The sequence below is a fragment of the Callospermophilus lateralis genome, chromosome 11 (assembly GCF_048772815.1).
Source record: "Callospermophilus lateralis isolate mCalLat2 chromosome 11, mCalLat2.hap1, whole genome shotgun sequence".
In the NCBI taxonomy this organism is placed as follows: Eukaryota; Metazoa; Chordata; class Mammalia; order Rodentia; family Sciuridae; genus Callospermophilus; species Callospermophilus lateralis.
Window position 1 is genome coordinate 103,116,662 of NC_135315.1, and position 26,874 is coordinate 103,143,535.

General features: G+C 33.1%; 1 pseudogene; it reads left to right on the forward strand.

Annotated features, from left to right (window-relative positions):
- The first annotated feature begins 1,695 nt into the window (after positions 1-1,695).
- LOC143387438 (aprataxin pseudogene) lies at positions 1,696-2,864 on the forward strand (annotated as a pseudogene).
- Positions 2,865-26,874: the final 24,010 nt, after the last annotated feature.

Here is a 26,874-nt window from a genome sequence, read left to right on the forward strand (position 1 = left end):
TGGGTTTATTCTTGACCAACAAAAGACATTCTGAAGGGTTTTGCATTACTATTTCAGTTTGTTTTGGGATCACAAGAAACCAACTGGCCTGGACACTTATTAGACTAATACCTAATCCACATGTCAAAGAGAATTTGAACAACACATCTGATCATTTACCCTCACTTGAAGAAAATTGAACTTGGGTTTTTGACATTTCCACAAAACATAAAAGTTTTCCAGAGGAAGACCTATCAACAGTGATAGTTGTAAGCTCCAAGTGAATGAGAAATTGAGTCTGTATGGGTCCTGTTATATATCCAACCTCTAAAATAAAAATCTCTGTACCCTTTTAAGGATAAGATGGACATCATCATGCATAATGAACCCTAAAAGAAAAACAAATGAGAAATTTCATTGTTTTAATCAAATAACTTTATCTAGCAAGTGTGATACATAAAAATCCACTAGGTGACATGGGTTTTAGGCCTAAATGGTGAGCAATTCACATATGTGATTGAAAGAACATTATTTTAAATAACAAAAACCTGGGTGTTTTTTCCTTTTCTTTTTTTTTTTGTTGTTGTTTTTTGTTTGTTTGTTTTATGATGCTATTCTCCTTTCCTTTGACTGAGTTTTCTGGGCTTTATTTTCAACCATGACTATTTTTCACAATATTATGTGAAACTAAGTCATCTTTCACATCAGCAGTGCCATCAAATATTCTGATATTCAAACCTTAAAAGAAAAGATCCCAATTCTCCAACTCTGAAAAATTAATAGTCCCTTGACAGACTTTTACCCAATACACCAAGGACTGGTATTTTCTTTCCTCTGATATTCACTCTTAATCATTGGGATAATCATCTTAATGCCTTACATTAAAATACTGTGTTAACAAGTCACTGCAATGCTTTTTCTGGAGCTGTGCTCCTTACACACTGACACATTGGTTCAATATTTACCAGGCATGTGTCTGGCATTGAGGGATGGGTCTCTACCAGAATAGTGGGTCTGTGTTGAGTTCTGAGAAAATACAAAGATGAACTTAATTGCTAGTAAAAAGGTAAGGTGTATAAAAGGTTTGGAACTTCCTAACTTTGCATGAAATATTTCTCAGCATGAGACTACCAGTGATTTTTGCTAAGGTTAAAGATTTAGAAAACAGGCAAAATCCTAGGTACCTGGAACTAATGGGGGAAGAGTACAAAGGAAAAAATAAAAAAGTCACAAGCAGAGGGAAAGGGAATAGGGAATAAAAAAGGTCATTCAAATTTAAAAGACTTCACTGTTTCTGTTTGAACCTGTCACATCTTTATCTGAACAGAAGTAGGTAGAGGGTCGGTCTTGGGTCTGTCTCTAAAACGAGTGGCTCTGGGTCTGGCCTATTACATATCCTACTACAATAGAGCTGATAGAGGAGAGCTTCCTCTTCCAAATTCTTCATTAACCTTGACTCTAAGTCACAACTGGTGCTGCAGATGATGCACCACGTGGTCCCCTGACCAGAGCCCTTCATCCAACAAACATGGCAATAAATCAAAGGCACCACCTGGGAAGAAGTGTTTGTGTAAGGAATGGTGTTACATATTTAAATTCGGTGTATACAATAGTAGAAAATGACTGGCAAATGTGTGGTTGCCTCGTACATTTACATTGCAATTGTGAAAGTTTTCTTTGAATAAAATGTTATGTTGGGGAAGCGGAGGAGCCCGGAAGGAGTAACGTGAACGTTTTGGTCTCGTCAACTCGAGTGATAATGCGGGTGTGCTGGTTGGTGAGACAAGACAACTTGCACCAGCGAATCAAACTTCCACATTTGGAAGCAGTTATGATTGGGCGTGGCCCAGAGACCAAGATCACTGATAAGAAATGTTCTCGACAGCAAGTTGAAAGCAGAGTGTAACAAGGGATATGTCAAGGTAAAGCAGGTTGGAGTCAATCCCACCAGCATTGACTCAGTCATAATTGGAAAGGACCAAGAGATGAAGCTGCAGCCTGGTCAGGTTCTCTACATGGTGAATGAACTTTATCCATATATTGTAGAGTTTGAGGAAGAGGCCAAGGACCCTGGCCCAGAAACACACAGGAAGAGAAAGAGGTCAGGCAATGGTAATTCTGTAGAAAGGGATGCTGTCCAGGAAACTGAGCCTGGGACAGGGGTGGAACCTGGGAGCAGCCCCAGACCATGCTCTATGGCCCCTCAAAAGGAGAAAGATGCATCTAACAAAAAGGACTCACTGGGCCATTGGAGTCAAGGCTTGAAAATTTCTATGCAGGACCCCAAAATGCAGGTTTACAAAGATGAGCAGGTAGTGGTGATTAAGGATAAATATCCTAAGGCTCGTCATCACTGGCTGGTCTTACCATGGGCCTCCATTTCCAGTCTGAAGGATGTGACTAGGGAACACTTTGAACTCCTCAAGCACATGCACACTGTTGGGGAAAAGGTGATTGCAGATTTTGCTGGATCTAGCAAACTCCACTTCAGAATGGGCTACCATGCCATTCCCAGCATGAGCCATGTACACCTACATGTGATCAGCCAAGATTTTGATTCTCCTTGCCTTAAAAACAAAAAGCATTGGAATTCTTTCAATACAGAATACTTCCTAGAATCAGAAGCTGTGATCAAGATGGTACAAGAGTCTGGCAGAGTGACTGTTCGAGATGGGATGTCTGAGCTCTTGAAACTGCGCCTTTGTTGTCATGAGTGCCAGCAGCTACTGCCTACCATTCCTCAGTTGAAAGAGCATCTCAGGAGGCACTGGACAAAGTGATTCTGCAGATCCTGAACTTCTGCCACAAGTGTGACTGATGGGAATGAACTTGCTAGCACCTGTTCTGGGTTGCTTGTGAACATTTTCTCATTTCCCAAATTAAAACATGCAGTTTTTTACAAAGCTTATTTTATTCTTGAGTAGCCACAATGTAGGGTCACTCAAAATAGTTCAGGAATTATTAGGTAGAAATGGTTCAGGAATTAGGAATGTGTTCTCTGATGAGGTTGCTGGGACATGCCTGATTGCCATCTCCAGGACCAGCAGAGGGGCTGGTCATATATTTTGGTTCCTTACATTTATCTTCTCTCTCTGGAGACATGTGGGACCTTTTTGGCACCTTTTTGTCAAAGTAGCTTGTTTTTCCTGAAGGCTCTGTGGGTCAAGTTCTCTGACCTTTATATATACTATACTAGTTTTCTTTCCTTCTTCATCAAGAGTACTTAATTTGTTATGTACCTTCCACTCCTTCCTACCCAAGGTCACCTAAATGCTCCTTCTCAGGAAGACCGTGTCATCAGTTCTTTACTGAACAGTGAGGCTAATTGAGAGGGCAGAAGGTGGAGTCTTTTTCTAGTACAGGGGTGCTGCCTGCTGAGAAAACACTCAACCAGCCATGTTCATTGCACTTTTGCACTCAGTTCTTTTTGCTGGTCTTCTTGGATCTGTCCATTTGCTTGAGGCAACTCTCCCAAGTGGTTGAAAATTATTGAAAGTCCTACTGACAATCAATCAGTGAGTTCTAATGTATATAGATGGTTCACAGAACCATAGCTTTATTTTTCCTCAACAGTAAATTGGGATGGAACAGTTGTATCAAGTTGGTTTTTGGGCAATATCAGGACTAAAAGGAAAGGGAAAGCTAAAAGTTGATTTCGATCAAATTGTTGATATATTTGTGGATAACTTTTTATTTTTGAGTAGTGATAAAAAGAACACCATTAACAAAATCTTCTATGAAGAAAAAACTTCAGTGTATAGAGACCATATTTGACCTCAGTTTTTGTCACAAATAAACAGGATGCCACAGGAAAAAAAATGTTATGTTGGAATGTTGATTGCATACAATGAGGAAAACTAATAAGTAAATTTGCAACTGTCCTTTTATGTCAATCCAATGAGTCATTTAAACAGAAAACTAATTTCTACAAGGCAAATATAACAAGAAAAATTATTTTTGGATTTCCTAATTGCTTCAGAGACCAGTAAGAAAAGTCATCATCCCTCCGAGATGGTGGAGGTTTGGTTGAGAGTAAGGTATCATGGAAGGCCATGGATGATATGCCACAAAAAACATAATAATGTGTTGTTATAGACATTTTCCCTAGCTGCAACTTATAAAAGTGACATGTTGCTGCTTGTAAATTTATTATTCAGATTCTACATTTTTTTTAAAACTTGGCAACTGATGTCCAAGACAGAAGCAAGATTTAATTCTCAGCAACAGTTCTATAATCTTGCTTCCATTAAAAAGCAGTGCTGTCATACATTCCATCTTATGACTAAAATATATACAACCTTTCTTTTTTAATTTTCAAAAGAGAAACAATGATCTTGTAAAGAAAGCTTCTTAATAAAAAAACTTTCTCTAAATAAATAAAGCAAAAGGAAATGTGTAAAGAAATCTTCAATTAAGAACGGATCATTTATTCTCCCTATATATTTTGACCTCCTATTTCTTTCCAGTTAGTTGGATTTCCATAGAGATAACTTCTATGTTAAGTTTGTCTAGCCTTAATTTGCTATAAAAACATAAACTGTGTCATTATTATTGATTAGGATAGGGCTGCCAGGATGGCCTTGAAAACTCATTATATGCAAATGTGAGAACACAGATCATTATATGAATTAAGCTTGCTTATGTACTGTAGTATCAATGGTATTAGTGTAAAGTCATTAATTTTTTTTAGAATATGCTGTGTTATGCTCTGTAGTTTTAATGAAGGAATATAAGGAACTTGATTTAATGATTTGTTTTTGACAAATGCTTTTGTATTGTATGGCTTCCTGGCCTCCTCCTGACAAGCATTTGAAAAGGAACCATCCAATAGGTTTTTTTCTCTTAGCAATTGAGAAAGAAAAATAATACTAATTATATTTTTAAAACTAATTTTATATGGGAAAGTATTCCACATGATGTTTAGGTGATATTTTTTGTTACTTTGCTATAGTTTATTAAGGTGGATGGACTTGGGACATTCTCGTTTTTCCTAGAAGCCAAGACAAAACTCCATTCCTCTAACAATTTGTGTCAAAAAGTAGTTGCACTGCATTTATATGTGTGTGTGTGTGTGTGTGTGTGTGTGTGTGTGTGTATATATATATATATATATATATATATATATATATATATATATATAGTGCTGTTCATAAAAATACTCATGATCCCCAGGCTCCTGAGGCTTAAAGTAAGGAACACATCCCAGAAGAAAGAAGAATAGCTTAGCAGCACATCTGTGTGATATACCCAAGCACTCAATAGATGTACTCTACCTATCCAATTACCTAAGAAAATTAAATAAGGTGTGCTGGGGCTGGTGCTCAGTGGTAGAGCACTTGCTTAGATGTGTGAGGCACGGGGTTCAATTCTCTGCATTGCATATAAGTAAATGAATAAAATAATAAAGGTCCACCAACATGTAAAAACATTAAAAAATTTTTTAAAAGAAAAGAAAATTAATAAGAAAATGAAGGATATCTTGATGACAGCACACTCTGTGCCTACTCTTTAAGTTTCAGTTCATGGTTAGAACAGTGCCAATACAATGTTAAAGAATGGCAGAATACCTCCCACCCCAAAGTTTGACATAAGAATTTTTTTTTTAACTAAAGGAACTTAAACAGAAAGTGCAAAAATGGTTTATGGCACTACTCTTCAGGAAAACAGGAGATGAAACTCCAATTTGGAAGATATCCTCCCTGTAACAGAAAGAAAGTGACATTCTCATCAGCAAGGATTAAAAGCTGTAGAGACTTCAATACAGACAAATCCAGTTAAAATAATTCTTTGCTATTTTTAGACTCCCTCTATGATTTAGTTACTTTCCCACAATGGCGCCTCTTTATACAACCCAACAGGACGGTTTTTAAGTTTAACCACTTCCTTGGGTCTTTATTTCCTCATGAGAGCTCCTGTGTCACAAAGAATTTACATCAAATAAGCCCCTATGTTTTCTCCCATTTAGGTTTAGGATTGTTTGATTCTCAGACCTAGGTGAAAACCCCCAAGAGAGTTGAGAAAAAATATTGCCTCTCCTGCAGTACACATCCTTCGGTCACTACACTCTGCTTGCCATAAAGAAAATTAGTGGACACTCTGCACACTTTCTAAAATGTAATTGATTAAACATTGTAATCTACTAAATGCCCCTAAGCATTTAGAATAGTGGTGCTTTTAATTAGGGAAAAGTCTCATTAAAATAATCAGAAAACTGTACAACTAAGCCATATCTATATACCAGCTTAGATAAACAATTCTTCAACAATATGAGACAGTCCATTCCTAGGGTCTCACTAAGTTCCTTAGGGCCTCACTTTCTTACTGAGAGTGGCTAAGAACTTACAATCCTCCTGCCTCAGTCTTCTGAGCATCTGGGATTACAGGTGTGTACCACATTCTTTATGATCCGGCATTGGATTTCTCTTAGTTCTTTTTTTTTCAAATAGCCATGCTTCCCAAAGAAAGTAAAATTTGTGTGCTATTTTGATGCATTCAAATTATCTTCACAGTTTTTACTTCTAACTTCTAACCACTCAACTCCCTAAATAAAATGCACCTTATTCAAAGCATCCACTAAAATTAAAGAGCCACAAAAAGAGATTGAAAACTAGAAAGCAAGCACAGGATCAATATCTGTGCCTTATCCCAATACCTGACACCTCCTCATTTTCATTAGTGAACTGCACAAACTTTCAACTCACTAAAGGATTGCCAACATTGACTGCTGGAGTCATCTGTTTTCAGGCCAAGAACAAGGCTCAACCCCATTATTATATGCAAGAATAAACTAGAACCACTCTATAGTCCTACCCAGCTCTCCAAACCCACTGAACCTGATCTCAGCAGATTCCACTCATCCACTATCCCATGTATAATATGAGTACATTTGAAAAAAGTGATATTATGAGGTAGGTTAATTTAATTTCTTCCTCTTCTAATGTCTTACATCAGTTTCTCTAGACCTGTCTTAGAGAAGTAGACACACCCTGAATCCACTTTGACTCCACCTCACTTAACCATATTAAGAAGAATAAGATTAGTTTATGATGAAATTTAACCACTCAGCAAAGAGAAAAAGAGCAAAATAATAATTCAGTGATGATTTAATAAGGTGATTTTAAATCCCCACACTTACTTGATTTTTTACAAATTTTTTGAAATAATGGGATCATTAAAAAGATGACAACTCAAAGAAGACCTTCAATTTCACAATGATTTTGCTAATTTTTGAAAAACATAATTTAAACATCATTGCAAAGTTTTTAAACTTTTTTGTTTTTTAATGTTTTTTTTTTAATTTAAGGGCAAAACAAGCAAATAAAAATACAATGTATTAGTAGCAGTGCAATAATTTACTCCTGCCATTTTACTCCAGTTTCTTCCACCTGAGATATCCAACATGAACCTATCTATATTTATTTCCCCAATTTTATCTTTGCTCATAAGAATGTTTACTACAAGTATATAGTAATATGATTATTTTTCTACAACATGACATGCATTTCTCACTTGATACTATATCACAGATTAAATTCCAAAGTTTTGTAAGGAAGATGGTAGTAAAAACACACACTTTGCAACATCTTCCAGCTTTCATCTGTAGCTTCATCCCTGTCTTCAAGAGTGGATGATTAGTCTCCTGGCCATTATATACACATTACAGCACTTGTTCTCAGTAATCCAATGATAGTTCTAGTAAATTTGCATAAGAAAATAGAAGTCCTATCATGTGAATTAATGTCTCCTTGACATTTAGTGAATAATTGTTGTAGCCTTCCCTCCAACATCAGCCCCTTTTCAATAGACACACACACACAAACACACACACTAACACACACACACATACACACACACACACACAAACACACTGAACAGCATGGGTGGTTATTTCTAACTTCAGCTTCAATGTGGGGTTGCCTTTAAGCCTTCTTACCACCATTGATGTCCTTTGCTTTAGCAACAACCACTTTTGCTTATTTATTTAGCATATCTGCTCATTTTCTTGTCTTTATCGAAGTTCTTTATAAATCAAACATCAGCAACTTTAAATATAGTCATTACATATATTCTTTAAATCTTCAAACCTATCCAAACTTATATCTTTATATTTTGAATATAATACCCTGCCACACTTAAATAAAATGTTTATAATAACTTATTTAGTAGAAAAAAGAGAGGAAAGGAAAGAAAGAGGAGGGAAAATTAGAGTTATAATTCTTAATAAATGCATATTTATCATTAACATTTAAGACATAATAATTATCTAATAAGCCCTAGTCATGATGAGAGTGTCCATATTTTGAGATAGTAAGATGTGTATTTCAAGCACAAGTACAGTAAGGACACATGCCAAGAATAGTTATTTTGGTGAGAAAACAGAATTCAGGAACCCTTGGTTTTCTTCCACTCCTAAAGCTTTGATTCTGCCATTTCATCTCTGGTTTTCCAGATGTCTTGGTTATCACATTTTTGATTCAGTGATAATTCTTAGCCAGAAAATTCTGTAGGAGGGATAATTAGAAGTAAATTATGCTATAATGTTCAAGTTATAGCAAGTAATAGAAGGATATTTACCCAGTTAACATCTTAAGAGTCCAGACTACAACCCATGAAATATGAGGCTATCTTCATAGATACAGCTATCATAGTTACTTATGATTTGTTCTGACTTTCACTTCTAATTTTACAAGATTCATGATGCTGAGCTTTAAACAACCACATTTTAAAACTCTGGGACCTCAAATGCTGATAATCTTTCCCAAAAAGTTGAGTTTTGTGTGGTGGCAGTGGCACTAGGACTTTTTTCATAATCATAGAGTATTGTCTGAACTTCATTTTCCAGGTCATTCCTAAGAGCCAGACATAAAGATGTGAAATATATGCAAATACTTACCATTTTTTGCTAATTGACAGAAGCCAAATGCTCACCAGGTGTGGTGTTGCACACCTGTAATCCAAGTGGCTCAGGAGGCTGAGATAGGAGGATCACAGGCTCAAAGCCAGCCTCAGCAACAGTGAGGCACTAAGCAACTCAGTGAGACCCTGTATAAATTAAATACAAAATAGGGCTAGGTATGTAGGTCAGTGGTTGAGTGCCCCTGATTTCAATCCCTAGTACCCTCCGTGGGTTGTGGGGGAAAGAGAGAAGTCAACAGCTGATAGAAGTTCAGCTTGTGAGACATTTACTCCTTATAAACTCTTGAAGAACTTCTCACCATTAACCTACTCAAAATCTCAATTTCTAGTCCAGAAACACCTTTCACTAAATTGATCAGGTAACTCTTCGTCACCATCTCTAGTGGTATTGCAGACATGGCGCCATGCCTTCCTCACCTACCTAACTCTAATTTTTTCTCCAGAAGTTAACATGGACAACACTTCTGGAAAGCTCTACTTAAAGATACAGTCCAGACAAACCCAGTTGCTCTTCTAATGAAAGCCAAGAGCATAATATATATATTAATTCCTTATTACATTGGTATTTCAATATATTCTTTACAGGTGACGCTAAAACATTAGATTTCAAGTCTTGGAAAACCATTGTCTTTGTAATCTAAGGATCTGGTATGAGTTCAAGAAATGTAAATTGATAGGAAAATAAGGAAATGAATGAATATATTTGAGTACTGTTTTAGGCATGTTAAAATCTATACAGAATTTCCAGAGGGATGAGCCACTAGAAGCCATGGTTATATTCTGAGTCTGTGAATTTTCTAAGATTAGTCTCTTTTTTTCAGATAAATATCCTTATCCCTCTAGTTATTAAATTTTAATAAAGTCCTACTTAAAATATATAGCCATATCCAAAAGAAATTTATTGGCATATATTTCTAGTTCTACAGTTTTATAAATGTCTTCTAGCATCATGGTCAACCACATATGCCCCAGCTACCTAGAAATCTGAGGAAGGGTATCATGAGAGCCCAGGAGTTAGTGGCCACCCTTGGCAATATAGCTAGAAAATCTAACAAAGATAAAAGAAAGAATGAAGCTATCATTTGCTTCAATCAAACCTCACAGCTCAATAGCCACTGTTGACTTTTAAAGTTGAAACAATCTTCACCTATTTAAACAGTTAAGATGGTCTCTAGATCATGAAGTCCTTAATCTGGGAACCATTTTATTAATATCAAGCCAAATAGTGTTGATTTTAAAAATCAATAAGATTGGGTTGGGGATATAGCTCAGATAGTAGATGCTTGCATTGCATGCATAAGGCCCCGAGTTATCCCCAGCACCACACACACACATACACAAAATTGCTTAATGCTCAGAATAACAGACAATATTAATAAATGGAAATTCTATGTTTATTTTCAATGAGCATATATAGACTAGTATTTTTCAAGTTGTTTAGGGAAATACTAGTCAATAGGAGTATCTCAAACAGGACTTTCTATTATATGATATTAATATTACATAATTTTCTGTAAGGCATTCATGACATACATGATTATACTTGACTTAAAGAATACTTTATGTGCACATATATGAGAGTTCTTGAATCAATTACATTACTATAGTTTTTATGGCATTGTAAATATGCTTTAGTAAGCATGAACTCATAATAAAAGTTGCAGATTTCATTTGAATTTGGTCATCTTAAATAAAGAAAGCATATTTATATTGCAATCATGTATAAATTTTCAGTATGCATTGAGTAAGAACTCAAATGAGTTCATTTTTCTTGTAATTAGTGACAAAAAATAAAACAGAACAGATGTTATTATTTCATTTATAAAGAAAATCCATCAATGGCAGTTAGAAGTTTCAAATATCATGTAAATGATTGGCAGGCTACAAGCCAAATACATTTAAAAGCTTCGGTATTCTCATTTATTAAAAACATGAAGTAACTAAATGATTAGTGGTAGAAATACAATTATTTTAAATGAATAAGTATGTAAACATACATCTATTTAAATAAAAATAAATGAATATCCATTACTAAATTCAATAAAATACAAGTACAGGCCCACCTTTGCAAAGATAGTGCTTTCCTGATGACATATGGTCACTACATGAATTTATGCCATTGAAGAGACAGAAAAAAAAAGTATATACATCAAAATTCTGAGTCAAATTCTTAAGTACTCTCTCCTAGAAGTTACCATGGCAATGGGTAAGTTAATCAGTTCCAGGAAGACTCCACTTTGGGGGATATGGTGTTTTCCCAGTCTGTAGCTTCATAATCTTGAACAAACAATTTATCTTAACTTCTATAATGGTATTAAAATTGAACCAATATGGGGATGGGGTTGTGGCTCAGTGGTAGCTTGCTTGCCTAGCATGTGTGACACACAGGGTTTGATGCTCAGCACCACATACAAATAAATGAAAAAATAAACATCCATCAACATCTAAAATGAAATTTTAATAAACAAATAAATAAATAAAATAAAGGCATTGTGTCTATCTACAACTAAAAAAATTAAAAATTGAACGAATAGTAGTTTTTACCTGTGCTGGTTTAAATTATCCAAGAAGCAGGTGCCACCATGATGAAAATGTCCAAAAAGCCTAGAAAAATTACAAACAGAGCTTCATAAAGCTAAGACAGTCATGAAAGCAGATTTGAGTTCCAATGCTGAGAAAAAAAAAAACAGAAGTGTAAGGAGGATTAGATGGAAACTTTAGAAGCTGATGGATGATGTAGGAAATTCCAGCAAGTTTGTGGGAGAGTCTGAGGTAAAGACAGGTGTTTTAAGCCTCCAAGCAGTGGCTGTGCAATGGTGTTCCTGTGCAGCTCAATTCCAGGAGCAGCCTAAGCGAAGCAAGGACTTAGAGAAGATTCAGAGAAGGATTTCAAGTAGAGCATCTGAGGATCATCTAGGCTCCGTGTATTTGGGGGACTCCAAGGTGCATTCTTGTGTTCACCTTTATCCTTTATGAACACAATTCCACTGATAGACATTAAATGTTTTCTGTTACTTGGAGAAGTGAGGTATTTTTCTTTACATAGTGAAATAATCTACACTTTACTTGCAGATGTTTTGGGCTTTGAAGATTAACCACCAATCAGAATTGCTAAACCAGAATGTCCAAACAAAAACTGAGAAACATATGGAATCCAAGAAAAGTCTCCTTGACTTTATGTGTATTTTTCCTAACCTGGCATATCTTCAAGAGCAAGATAATTTTTCAGAGAAAATATAAAGGTAAATTGGGTATTTCTGCTGTTCTTGACAAAACACATTCACCAATTACAGAAAATTTATTGCACTGAGGCACTTCCCATGGGATCCCTGAACCTCAATATAACACTGACCCAATTTACAGTTACAGTGTCCTAAACTGGTTGCATAATCAGTTATAGGCAACATAGTCACATAAGCAAAATTCTGTTTGAACACACTTCAAATAATTTTCAAATTCTGATATCATTAAGATGCTTAAATGAAACTAATATTATTGTTTATGACATTATATAATAATTTTTAGCTCAGAGCTAAAAATTTAGTGCAGATTTTATCATGCCCCCCCACCATTTTATTCAGATTCTCTGTAGCAGTATTTGAATATTATGACAATAAATGACTCAATTTCCCAGCATCTAGTTATATTTAAGGATGACATTATGTCTCCGCTTTATAGTATTTTAATCACTACAAATATGCACTGTTCAAAAGTAGACTATATTCAAATAGAGGACCACTGAGGAAATGAATGCTTGTGGTTGCAGCAGAAGGGTCTCTCAGGACAATCCAGTATGAGAACTTAAAACTATATGACATCCTTGAGGCAAGTAAACTATTTATACTTCAGGGTATAAAGATGTTTGAGGAGGTGTAGATTCAAGCATTTTCTGTAAATATCTGTATATTGCCAACTAATTTTATTTGCTTTCTAAATATTTGCCATAATGAGAATTACAAGGAGCAAGTTTTATGTTTGTTTGTTTAAGAGACAATTGATATTAAATTGGACACAGTTAAGAAACCTTGTCAACAACATAAACCTAGCCTTAGTTTCCACATCCATAAAGCAAGATGTAAATGCCTACATCTTAATTTAATATTTGAGCAATACCTTTATAATGGAGTACAATATTTGCTACATATCTTGGTCAAAGTAAAATCTCAAAGTTTTAAGCTCATATAACAGGCTTTCACAGGAGAAGGCAACATTTTTCTCATATGTATTGTAAAGCAGAAGAAAAGTTAGGTTTGTTTAGTTTATTGAGCCTTCATTTACTACAAAAGCATTAAGTTCTCTTCAGAAGAACTACAATGCCTTAATGACTTTGAATCATGCAACTAAAATTTTGGGAAACTAGGGTGCCCCAAAACTCTATGTTATGACCATTAATTTAGAAACCTGTGAGGAGTGATGGGGAATTAGAGAAGACCAACAGACACTTATAGTGAGAAAGCTGTAATCAAGTAGGACACTACCACCAGATGGAGGAGTAGTGAGCCAGAGGCTAGCTCAGTATGTTTATTATATAGGTTTTATCATCAAAAGGATTTTCTGTGAGAAAGTTTCTTCAGAGCATGGGGGATTGAAAGTCAATGACTAGCAGACCATTGGAATTATCAACTTGTGCTCATAATTCTCTTATCTCTGGCAGCTGGTGTCTGAACTCAGGGTTAAAACTGATAGGCCCATGCCATGCACAGAACCTTCTTTAAACAGTGTATCACCCAAGCACTGGGCAGTCTTGACCTGTGCAAGTTGTTCCTAGCCGGGGCATGCAGCTGCTGCTGTAGGACAGTTGAAGACCATGATTCAAATCACCACTCCCGACACTAGGGCTTCCCCCAAATTGTTCAAAAACTTAATTATTTCCTTTTCTGATTCCTTCTTCCCTTCTTCCCTGCCTCTGTAGCTCCCTTCTGTCCCTTACTTACTTACAAAACAATAATTATTGAAGTAAGAAAATTAAGGCTAATTAACAGCTGACTGATTCTGTAATACTTTGAAATAAATTTTTAGAAATTCAGTTCACATTCAATTTGTTTAACCCATAGATACACATGTGTTTAAATGATGTTTGCAACCTTTAGAAATTACAAATTCTCATAATCCAAAGCTTGTGGTTGTGTTACTCTGTAGCAGATTAATCTGTCTTTAGCTAAGTTAACACTGTTATTTTGCATTTTTTCTTTAATGAGTTCTTTGAATACCTATGATCATGAGCTTCTGTCTTCCTGATAGTGCCTTTATAATAAATAGATAAAAAAATTAATTTAGGGCAGAAACCCAAAATCAAATACTAAACACAAAAGTAACAAAAACAGAAACAAAGTCTGAAAATTTTGCATTCACCTATCTTTTTTCCTACATTTCCTTATTTATCCCATTATAACTGTACTATCTTCACAATGTAACACTCTAATTTACCCTATTATTTTGTCTCTGGAATTAGAAAAAAATGTAACAAATTATTCTATACTATAATTATGAATATTGATTATATTTACCTGGCAAAACTAAATTATTGAGACTTTTGTGTTATCAGAGAAACAGAATTTGAAACTCTGCATAGAGGAGGGAAAAGCACTTGTGAAAGTAAAGGCCAAAAACTTTGGAAAGAGGGAGAACTTGAAATTCAATTTTCTATTCTAGGTGTTATAATAGATGAAATCATACTCCACAAGGCCTTTTGTGAGAGCTTTATTTCATTTAACATAATATTTTCAATGTTCAACAGCATTGTAATATGTAAGTATTCCTTTTCGTACCCAAAGGATAATGGTTTTTATCTAATTTTTTTATATATGACAGTAGAATGCATTATAATTCTTATTACATATAAATAGCACATTTTATTTATACCACTGGTTGTATAGATAGTATATTTACACAAATTTGAGTCTTCATACATGAACTTTGAATAGTAATGATCATAACATTACACAATCATTAATTACCCCATGCACCCTCTCTTCCCCTCCTACTCCTCTGGCCTATCTAGAGTTTCTTTATTCCTCCCATGCTCCTGCTCCCTATCCCACTATGAATCAGCCTCCTTATATCAAAGAAAACATTCAGCATTTGTTTTTTTTGGGATTGGCTAACTTCACTTAGCATTATCTTCTCTAACTCCATCCATTTACCTTCAAATGTGACGATTTCTTTTATTGCTGAGTAATATTCCATTGTGTATATATGACACATTTTTTATCTATTCATCTATTGAAGGGCATCTAGGTTGGTTCCACAGTTTAGCTAATGTGAATTGTGCTTCTATAAACATTGATGTGGCTGTGTCCCTGTAGTATGCTGTTTTTAAGTCCTTTGGGTACAGACCGATGAGAGGGATAGCTGGGTCAAATGATGGTTTCATTCCCAATTTTCCAAGAAATCTCCATACTGCTTTCCATATTGGCTGCACCAATTTGCATTCCCACTATCTGTGTGTAACTGTAGCTTTTCCCCAAATCCTAGCCAAGGCTTATTGTTGTTTGTATGCATAATACTTGGCATTTAGACTGGAGTGAGATGAAATCTTAGAGTGGTTTTGATTTGCATTTCTCTAATTGCTAGTGATGATGATGATTTTTTCATGTATTTGTTGACTGATTATACATCATCTTCTGAAAAGTGTCTCTTCAGGTCCTCAACACATTTATTGATTGGGTTATTTGGTGTTTAGTTTTTTTGAGTTCTTTATATACTTTTGTGATTAGTGCTCTATCTGATGTGTGAGGGGTAAAGATTTGCTCCCAAGACCTAGGCTCTCTATTCAACTCACAAATTGATTCTTCTGCTGAGAAGAAACTTTTTAGTTTGAGTTCAAGCCATTTATTGATTCTTGATTTTACTTCTTGTGCCATAGGAGTCTTATTCAGGAAGTTGGGCCCTAATCCCACATGATGGAGATTAGGCCTACTTTTTCTTCTATTAGATGCAGGGTCTCTTGTATTTCTAATTCCTTGATTCACATTTTGAGTTGAGTTTTTGTTTTTTTTTTATGGTGAGAGATAGGGGTTTAATTTCATTTTGTTGCATATGGATTTCCAGTTTTCTCAGCACCATTTGTTGAAGAGGCTATCTTTTCTCCAATGCATGTTCTAAGCTCCTTTGTCTAATATAAGGTAAATGTAGTTTTGTGGATTAGTCTCTGTGAAGTTGTTTCTACTATCTTCTTTACCTACCTGTAAAATGGCAACAATAATTCATATCACCTATTTTTCTATGTTCTTTTTACTTATAAATAACAGTTGACTGTAATTGTATATATTTATACAAACAAAAAGTATATCTCATTCAAATTAGGTTCCCAGTCCAGTGTCTATTCATGTTGTGGAGATTGATAACTTCTTATATTTATATGATTAGTTTTATTTATCTTTAATCAGCCCATGTATATTAGTATTATTTAAATTTCTTCATTATCATAAAAATACCTTTATGAACATTCAAGAATAAGTCTTTGTGCCTCATAGATTTTAACTTAATTTTCCTGTATATATATTATTATTAAGAATGGAACTAAGTGGTTCGTATGGTAACTATGAGGTAAATAGTTTGAGAAACTACAAAACTGTTTCCCAAAGTTGTATTATTATACATTTCCATAATTAGAGTGAGTTTTCCATTCATTTCCTCTCTCTTCATCCTTGAAATATTCATTATATTTTGCCTTTTAAAATTTTGTCATTTGTTGCATGAAGTAGAAAAATAATAAATACATTTCATTCTTGTTTTGATTTTCATTATTTGAATGACAATTTTAATATTAATGTGCTTATTATCAATTTGTCTATTTTTTACATATAAGTGTCCATTCAAATAACTTACAATTTTAAAATTTGTATTATCTTATTATTGCTAATTTTTAAACACCCTATATTCAGAATATATGTCCTCCTTCAAACCCAGAATTTTGTAATGTTTTCTTACATTCTATAGTTTGTACTTTCAATTATTTGAACACTTCAGAGGAGAAAACTTCAAATTTTGAGAAGGCCCAGTTTGTCTATTTATTTATTTATTTATCTATTTATTTATTATCACTTATGAATTTGGTACAGTATTAAAGAAATAATTGCACTAGCTATGACTACAGAGATATTCTTCTGAGTTTTCTTATTTTAAAATGATACAGTTAGGTCTATAATGAATTTTATTTAATTTCTGGTGTGAGATGGGGGACTGTACATATTCTTTTACTGATGGAAGTGCAGCTGCCCCATTGTCATTTGTTCTGAGGATTATTCTTTCTCCACTGATCTGAATGACACCTTTGCTAAAAATGAATTTACCATGAATTTAAGTGTTCAATTCCAGATGCATCATTCTATTCAATTGAGTAATATTTATGGTATTTTCAACAGTGTCAAGAATAATCTGGATTTGTAGTAAATTTAGAAATAAGGAAGTATAGGTCTTCTTATATTGTTAATTTTAATCATTTTGCCTATTCTGGATTTCTTGCATCTATATTAATTTTAAAATTTCTTTGAAAATTTCTAAGAAAAAAGGAAAGCCAGACTTCTGGGAATTGTATATGCATTATGTCAAATATGAAGAAAATTTTAGAAGTATTGCCATTTTAACAATATTATCTTTAAATCCATGACATGGAAATTTTTCCTTGTGTTCAAATCATTAATATCCTTCAACAATATTTGTATTTCAACATTTGAGCATTTCACTTCTATATTTCTACATTTTTTGATGCTTTTCTAAATAAACTTGCATTCTTAGTTTGATTTTCAGATTGTTCATTTCTGGCATATAGAATACAATTGATTTTTTTTTTACATTGCTCTTGTACACCGTGATCTTACTGAGCTCATTTCTTTATTTTAATATCTTTTAGTGGATTTTGAAGGGTTTAGTATATGAAAGATTATCCTATCTGCTAACATAGCTTGGGTTATTTCTATTCAGTCAGGATGCCTTTTATCTCCTTTTCTTACATAAATTGCAGCAGATAAAATTTTCAATATAGGTTTTATAGAGGTATGAAAGTGGATATTATCTTTCTCATGTGTTCAGATAGTATCTACACTTTGTATTAAGTATTATGACAGTAGAGTATTTTTCATGAATACTAATATCAGTTTTGGGACTTTGCTTCTACTCCTATTTGTTCCCATGCTTTTATCATGAAAGAATGTGTGTTTTTTTTAAATGCTTTTTCTTTACATCATGTTTTCTATATGGTTTAGCTATTATTCTATAAATAAAGCAGATTAGAATGATTGATTTTAGAATGGTAAATAAATTTGGTCTTCCTGGAATTAAAATTATTAGTAATAATATATTTCTTATATCATGAATTTGCATAATTTGGGAAATATTATTATGAGAATTTTGACTTCCAAGTTCATTAGAGGTTTTTGTAATTTATATGTTGTATTGGGTCAGATTTTTTGTTAAGACTGAAAAATATCCCATGGTATGTATATAATGCAGTATATTTATCCATTTACCTGCTACTGGATAGTTAGGTTGTTTACACTTAGAGGCTATTGTAAATTATACTCAACAAATCATTCCAACTATTACTGTTTCTTAATCCATACTACATGTCTGCCAATTCAAATAAAAGCTCTGTGTCTGTCAGACTTTCTGCTTTATCTCTGAATTTCATTGCTCATGTGAGTCTTTCTGAATAAATTAGTCTATGTGCCTTCTTAGATTAACACTTATTCTATTTTTGTTCCTTCTGTTAAGAATTTAGGAACACCTACATACTGTCTGAGCTGACCCATGAATTTCTTTGGCTTCTGGTAGATTTTCCAGAGACCAAGTAACCTGCAGAAATTATTTCACGATTCAAAACAATACTAAAAATGTGTGTTTTTCACTTCTTTCTCCATGGCTTAATTGCATATGACTTTGTATTTTTATTTCTGATTTTTTTTTTTTTTTACTCAGCTGATGGTCTTTGTTCTCTGGGTCAATATTTATATCTCTATTATTTTTTTGTCCCTCTAAACTATCTTTTTCTTTGAAATTTAAAAAAATATAATAATACAAGTATGCTGGGGATGTGGCTCAAGTGGTAATACGCTCACCTGGCATGTGCAGGGCGCTGGGTTTGATCCTCAGCACCACATAAAAGTAAAATAAAGATGTTGTATCCACCAAAATCTAAAAAATAAATATTTAAAAAAATAATAAAAGTAATATAGTTAATTCATTTGTTTATATTGTCATGATTATATTTCCTATGATCACTTGAAGTTTAAAAAATATTTATTTAATAATTAACTGTTGTCAATCACAAATGATGATTGAAATACTTGTAACTTTACTCTGTATAAGCTTGCCAAACAAGAGTCTTATTTTTTTTAACTAAAAATATTTATTTTCTTCAAATAATGACATATCCTCATCAAAAACCTAAAATGTGTGTCCATTTCTCATGAAATAATTTAAGCATCATATTAATTTGCTTTTTTTTTTGCCCCCCTGTCAGATATTCATTCTTCTTAGAAAAAAATCCAACAATGAATTTTTATGTTAATTTCTGTTTATTACATTTTTTTTCAGTCCATTCCACATTTTAAACTTAATGACTCAGACTATAAATTTATCAAGACTTTTAAAATATATATATATTATTTATTTATTTGGAATAAAAAAGCAGTATGTTTCATAAAATCAACTAAAGAAATTTTCAAAATTTAATTTGCTTATTAATTTACTCTCAGGTAAGTTGAGCAAATATGAATGTTAATTTTTGTGTTTTATGTTAATATGCATTTGTTGCTATCATCTACTGATACAAGATTGAAAATCCATTATGTAATTGATGCTGTCCATATCACGTGTTAGCTAGTTTAAATTGGTATTAGATGAATAGTTTTTGTTAAAAGAAACATTTTGTGTTGGTGGATTATATTATAAAGCTTATACTTAGCTGTACATATCATCAATAAACTTGAAGTGTCAGAAGAGAAAATGTCTATTAACAAGCAATTCTGTCCTTGTGCCACAGTATATATTTTATGTTATCTTACTTTTAGATATCTAATGTTTTCAAACATGTAATGAGCTAGGAAAAAGGTTCAAAAAACTTATGAGGCAAATAATTCTTAGATAATGCATTTTGAATTTATTATTGCTGTGGGTATATATATATATATATATATATATATATGACTTTCATGACAAATGTAATTCTGCAACCTGTACACTCAGAAAAATGAGAAATTATATCCCATCTGATTCAAATGTACAATATGTCAAGATCATTGTACTGTGATGTGTAACTAATTGAAACAAATTTAAAAAAGGAAAAAAATAAAAAAATATATGGTTATTGTAAAAAAATGATATCTAAGTTAAATATTAATGGTAGCAAGATTGAAGGTATTATACATGCTTCAAAAGTAGTGAGTATACAACCTTCAATCTTTTATAGAATATAAGCATTTGACCCAGAAGGCTCCTTCTCACTGTGTTGTATTGTTTTTCCACAAAGAGAGAATATATAAAAGATAAGGCTGCTGGAAATTTTTTACTACATCAATTCAAATGCCTTGAGCTTGAATTTATTCAAAGGTTAGTTATTGACAGCAAAAGAAAGCCTTTGCCTAGGAAACTCTATTAAGACCTAACACTTAAAAAAATAAATATAAAGAAACAGTTAACTGATTTCTACAGTAACAATTCTATGACTCTAGTCAAAGAATGAAGAGATTATAATTTTAAAATTTTTAGACATATCATTTGTTAGAAGTAAACATAAAAACAGATTTAATTAAATTTCTGCACATATTTTAACAGAAACCTAAGTGCTTTGCAAAAATTATTCAATAATCTGCTAATGAAACTGTGTACACTAGAGGAAAATGAGAGGACCATAATCATAGTGTGAAAAGACTGGAGTAGTCCAATCTATTCAGAGACAATTTACATTGCATCTGATAGGAACACATTTCATACACTGTGAATCAGTCAGACTTAGGCTGTGAGCTTCTTAGCTACAGAAATGAAAACATTGGTTCATTCGCTGACTTATGACGGGAGTCCTATGCATTTTTTGCATAGTAACATAGTGAAAAGTATTTATGAGCTGAACTGTAACCTTAGATTTTAAGGTTGGTTAATTTTGGCAATGACCTGAATCTCCTTTCCCTAGAGTTATTAAAAAATCAAATTTTCTTGGGATACTGAAGCAAGGATTGCAAGTTCAAAGCCAGCCTCAGAAACTTTGTGAGGCCCTGTCTCAAAAACTTAAAAGGGTATGGGATGTAGCTCAGTGGTTAAGAAAGTGGCCATGGGTTCAAACTTTAATCCTGGTGCCAATAAAGAAATAAATAAATTTCCAAAACATGCTACTAACACCATATTGACATATGCAATATGATGGTTAGGATGGATCTGATGATCACTTGCAGGATGTAGGTCAAGTTGACCATGGGTAGATTAAAGAGGTATTGGTGTGCATTTCTTCTTATATGAGATATTTCAAGTTATCAAATTCAATCAGCTGAGTGGTAGCAGACTGGTAATTGTTTTATGTGTGGCTTTTATCCCTGCATTCCTTTAACTTAAAACCAAACCTGCCATCCCTATTTTCCTTTAAACACTGCTGATGCAGTTAAGTATTTTATATATGTAGTTTCAAATCTTTAACACAGCGATGTTTTTATGTAATCAGTTTCTGACTTTCAAATATCAGGCACTTTGATTAATATTAGAATATGAATAAATAATTAAGAACACAACTGCATTATCCTCCAATGTCTGAACACGGAAAAAATGAGTTGATTAACTCCAACTATTCTGTGTGATAAATATATTGATATAAATTACACACACAAAAAAAAATGAATTCACAAAATATTCTCCAGGTTTCATTGTGGGACATTAACTTTGTGAATAAGAATGAGCATATTATATCTGCATATCACTCAAGTGTATGGCAGAGTGTCTGGTATAAAGAACTCTTAGCTACACGTTCTTTAATATGGGTTTCAATTAGGGCTCATCTACTAATAAACATTGACAAAATTAGCACTAGATTCTATGCACTAAATATCAAGATATTTGCCAGTGTACAGAAGCATACAAAATAAAGGAGAAATTGACAATTTGGGTATGGATTATATATGTACCAGACACATAAAGTGTCATATTGCCTTTGTGGTCTAAGATATTAATTTCTGTCAGTTTACCAATGTAATATAAAGTTGATTACTTTAATGAACTGTATTTTCAGGTCTTGATTATGATATCTCCTTTAATTAAAATAAAATTTCATGCCATTGCAAGAAAAATTTTACCATATTATATACTACAACTAGTAACAATAATTTAATTTTACTTTGTTTTTTGGTAAAATAAACTTACATTAAAGGGATTGGTATGTACATGTGAAAGGGAATCTTTTAATAAAACTCTATTAATATTCAGAATATTCCTTGTTTTTAAAAGTGAAGAAAGAATTGATGGAATAGAGTTGGATAGGCTACATATCAAAATTTTATTCACTCTTGAACAAATTAATATAACTAAATATTTATCTTCCTATTAAAATGTATAAACAAGATTTAATCTGTTTATATGAAATGAACCAGAAGCATCATTTGCATTTACATTTAAAGAAAGAAAGAAAGAAGAAAGAAATCAGTGGTTAAATGATTTATCTGGGATAAAAATAATCAGTGGTTATTTGGAGCACTCAGTAATATACTACTTTTATATGACAAGTTAAACAGTGTGAATTTCTTGGTAATACAACATAGAACATTTGTATCTCAAATAGAAATATTTTACATAAAATCAAGAAAGAAAATTTTAAAGAACATAGCAAGTGGACTGAAGCACCATTTCTCTTATGCTATTCACCTTGTATTGTATTATATTATGCAATTATATAAATTTTTATCTTAATATAACTACTAGAATCCATGCCTATCTTAAAACAAGAAACAATGATAAATAGGTGGTTTTCTACTAGGGAAGTGACATAAGCTATGTCTCTATACATGTCTTTTTAAATCATAAATTCAATGGAAAGAGAAAATTATTTAAAAAAACCTTCATTACACATCTATGCAAGATCTAGGAGTCAGAGTATCTAGTGTACTTCAATTTATATATAAACAAGAGAAACTTCAGAATCTGAGATACAATAGGAGAGCAAAGAGACAGAGGAGAGGAGAATGCAGTGGAGTTCTATTGGTACCAGGTTAAAATATATATATATATCTCCCTGATTAGAATGCTATTCTGAGAGAAAAACAATGAGAACTGGAGAGATTTAGCATAGGACAGCACTGGCTACTACTGGGAAAATAAGTACTTCTCAATTGGTTATTTCCAGCATCAGAGGCACCAGTCTTAGAAAAGCGGGTGCACAAGAACTTGGAAAAGAGGGGTATAAGGAGGGGTTGACTTTTTATAAACAAAAAGAGAATCAAATAAGAATAGAAATTTGAGTTCCCCTGTAAGGAGAGATGTAGAGTTCTGAAACCATGGGTGTCGTCAACAGAAGTATTTATTGAAATAAATGCAATTTGTTTTATCAACAGTAGAGTTGATCTTATAATATGAAACTCTGTAGAACAATGTAAGTATATGAAATCATAAAAAAAAAATTGTTACTGCTTCTCAGAGTCCAAGACATATAATATATTGCACAGAAAATGTCAGGAGTCATACACCAAAAGCTATAAAAGTCACTTTAAAAAGTATAAAAAGAAAACACAGAAAGTAAAAAAGTTTTCACACAATGAAAATATTGAGTAAGCTTAGAAAAATATGAGCAGTACTGCAAAATAAATTAAACATTTTAATCTAACATTTGCAGAAATTAGAATTCATAATGAATCAGTAAGCTATAAAATAAGATAGAATTAAAAATATGAGGTAAAAAAATTGCCCAAAGGCACTGCTTGTAGAAATAGATAAAGCAATATGAAATTCATATGGAAAAATAAAAGACCCAGAATATCAAAAGCAATTCTAAGCAGGAAGTGCGAATCAGGCGGTATAGCGATACCGGATTTCAAATTATATTACAGAGCAATAGTAACAAAGACAGCATGGTACTGGTACCAAAACAGGCGGGTGGACCAATGGTACAGAATAGAGGACACAGAGACCAATCCACAAAGTTACAATTATCTTATATTTGATAAAGGGGCTAAAAACATGCAATGAAGGAAAAATAGCATCTTCAACAAATGGTGTTGGGAAAACTGGAAATCCATATGCAACAAAATGAAACTGAACCCCCTCCTCTCATCATGCACAAAAGTTAACTCAAAATGGATCAAAGACCTTGATATCAAATCAGAGACTCTGCGTCTGATAGAAGAAAAAGTTTGCTATGATCTACATATAGTGGGGTCGGGCTCCAAATTCCTTAATAGGACACCCATAGCACAAGAGTTAATAGCAAGAATCAACAAATGGGACTTACTTAAACTAAAAAGTTTTTTCACAGCAAGAGAAACAATAAGAGAAGTAAATAGGGAGCCTACATCATGGGAACAAATATTTACTCCTCACATGTCAGATAGAGCCCTAATATCCAGAATATACAAAGAACTCAAAAAATTAGACAATAAGATAACAAATAACCCAATCAACAAATGGGCCAAGGACCTGAACAGAAACTTCTCAGAGGAGGACATACAATCAATCAACAAGTACATGAAAAAATGCTCATCATCTCTAGCAGTCAGAGAAATGCAAATCAAAACCACCCTAAGATACCATCTCACTCCAGTAAGATTGGCAGCCATTATGAAATCAAACAACAACAATTGCTGGCGAGGATGTGGGGAAAAGCGTTCTCTTGTACATTGCTGGTGGGGCTGCAAATTGGTGCGGCCAATTTGGAAAGCAGTATGGAGATTCCTGGGAAAGCTGGGAATGGAACCACCATTTGACCCAGCTATTGCCCTTCTCGGACTATTCCCTGAAGACCTTAAAAGAGCGTATTACAGGGATACTGCCACATCGATGTTCATAGCAGCACAATTTACAATAGCTAGATTGTGGAACCAACCCAGATGCCCTTCAATGGATGAATGGATTAAAAAAAATGTGGCATCTATACACCATGGAGTATTACGCAGCACTAAAAAATGACAAAATCTTGGAATTTGCAGGGAAATGGATGGCACTAGAGCAGAGTATGCTTAGTGAAGCTAGCCAATCCCTAAAAAACAAATACCAAATATCTTCTTTGATATAATGAGAGCAACTAAGGATAAAGCAGGGAGGAAGAGCAGGAAGAAAAGATTAACATTAAACAGAGACATGAGGTGGGAGGGAAATGGAGAGAAAAGGGGAATTGCATGGAAACGGAGGGAGACCCTCATTGTTATACTAAATTACATATAAGAGGTTGTAAGTGGAATGGGAAAATAAACAAGGTGAGAAATGAATTACAGTAGAGGGGGTAGAGAGAGAAGATGGGAGGGGAGGGGAGGGGGGATAGTAGAGGATAGGAAAGGTAACAGAATACAACAGTTACTAGTATGGTATTATGTAAAAATGTGGATGTGTAGCCGATGTGATTCTGCAATCTGTACTTGGGGTAAAAAAGGGAGTTCATAACTCACTCAAAGCTAATGTATGCTAATGTATGAAATATAATATGTCAAGAGCTTTGTAGGGTTTTGAACAACCAATAAAAAAAAGAAAAAAAACCCTAAACCCCCCCAAAAAAATAAAATAAAATATAGGGATGATTTATCATTGAAAAAAAAAATTGAATAAAGAATATTATCAAATCAAAACACAAGGAAGACAGAATGACAATATGCCCAACTAATAATGTATCATTTTAAAAGGAAAACACTCAAGAGGATAAAATCAAAATACTGTGTATTATTTCCATTACCTTGACTCTAACTGCACATCTTCCCCTAATTTTAACAGAAACCTGATGTGTGAATGCAGTTCACAAAAAATATCATCCAGGGCTGAGAAATAATACTGAGAATTCTGATTTATATTAATCTGTCTGTGGAAAGTTTCATCATAGAACATAGAAATTGTGTTGCTCTTGACAATTTTTTCATGGAAGGAAAGGTGTTTCATGATTTTTTTTTAGTTTCTCTCAACCTTGCCCTTACCTTTATAAATACCTTATTAAACAATTTTACTCTGATTGATCTTTTTCATCCTTGAATCCTGAATAATGGATTTTTAATTACAAAAGAGTAAAATATACCTCATTTCATATCACAATGTACACACAAGTACGAGATTAATTGTATATTAAAATATAATGTATGAAATTCTAAAACTTTTAAAGACAATATCTGTTGTAATTTTGTGAAGAGAAATGGAAAACAAACAAACAAAAAATACAAAACTGAAAAAAAAAACCTGAAAAAGTCTTTTCTGAGACATTAACCACATTGTTGAAGTAGTGTTTATGGAATGGTTCACTTTAAAAATCTTTTTTTGCATTAGAAGAACCAATCAAAAGTGGAAATAAAATGAACTGATAATATTTAAATTTTTATTAACTCTATAAAAGTGAAAATAAGTTGATGGGATAAAACAGAAAAAAGGACATAAAGTAAGATCATTGGTGTTTGCAAAGGTCAAGGGTGAGAGTCATGTATACCATATGAGGCTAATAAAATAAGCTGTAACCTAAATAATTAAACAGGAGACTAAGGGCATTATAACGTTTACAAACATAAGGTAACCATTTGAGAAAAATTAGAACCTTCATAAATAGTAAAATTAGTACAAATGATCAAAAAAAGCATATGGTATAGAAAGAGATATTTAATGTACATTTAAGATCTATGAAAATACAAAACTAAGATATCAATCATGGAGTATTTTAAATTGTATGCTTTCAAAGTATCTCCCTAATAAAATTCTGTTTATTTGGCTCAAGGACTTACCTAAAATAGATTTTGATGAAGTCTAAAGGGATGGGCAAAAAATATACCAAATATCTATATGATTAAAGTTAGGCAAGTTTCTCAAAATTAGTTTTGAAATGCA